The following is a 1096-nucleotide window of genomic DNA, read 5'->3' on the forward strand; positions in this document are numbered from 1 at the left end:
GTGACCATGTCCTTCATTTTAAGTGCTAGAGGCACGTGGAGGTCCAGGACTTATTGCCGGGATGCAGTTTGGGAGGCTCTGAAGGAAACAACCTGTTTGCATGCCCGTGGCGTGGCTCAGCGTGGAGCCCCGTGAGGAGCTGAGAGCATCTCTGGGCTGGACAGGCTCTGCTGCCTCCCTCCTTCTTGGAGCCTCTCCTGCTGCTCCCTGCACGCCCGCCCGGGATGCTGGAGGACGGCCAGCCTGCTCTGGGCCTCCCATCTTGCCCTCTGCTCACTGCTGGTCCCTGTTCTGAGATCTCAGCCCTGCCAGACTGCAGCCGGGTTTATATTCCAGCGGAGAGCTTCTCTCTGCCATCACTGTGGCACCAAGTTCTTCCTCCTCTTGCCACTGTCGGCATGGGATGAAGGTCCCTTTCTACCTTCTGCAGGGACTGCTGCCCTCCACAGCATGGTCCTGGGGACCAGGAGATGTAGTTCACACCGGTGACAGGGTGCTTGTCTTTGAAGGGTTCATCCTGGCTTACTGCCACTCGTTCCTCTGCCCAGGCACGCACACGACCCGCGGTGCTGGGGCCTCACCAGATGCTCATCCTCTAGTCTTTGGCCAGATCCCGGGGAGGTCTTTCCCAGCGAGGACCCAAGGTGTGGACCCATGGAGGGACACACAGACAGCTGTCACAGAGCCCGTGCCACCGCTCGCCTGGGGAGCTGGCTGGTGCCGAGGTGGTGGGGCAGTGGTTAGATGTCATTTCCACCACGCTCTCTGCGGTTCTCCATCCATTGCACTCACGGAGAACCTCTGCCGTGCTTCCAGCTCACCTCTGCTCACCTCCCCTCTCCTTTTTAATTTCCATTCCCTGCTCCGGGCTGGCTGCCAGGTTCCCCTGCCTGCCCTGGGGGGTCTGGGCTCCCCCTACAACCTTCCCTGCAGGTTTGCAGAGCTGCAGGGCTCTGCCCGAGCAAACACAGGCGCTGGCGAGGAGATCCGAGTGCATGGGATCGGGAACTGTCACTTGCTGCAGCGACCGCGGTGGGAGCAGGCTTGGGGAGGGGGGATTAAATGACAACGGTGGCCCGAGGCTGGGCGGGCAGGG

This window comes from Pterocles gutturalis, unplaced genomic scaffold (genome assembly GCF_000699245.1).
Source record: "Pterocles gutturalis isolate BGI_N339 unplaced genomic scaffold, ASM69924v1 scaffold21813, whole genome shotgun sequence".
Lineage (NCBI taxonomy): Eukaryota > Metazoa > Chordata > Aves > Pterocliformes > Pteroclidae > Pterocles > Pterocles gutturalis.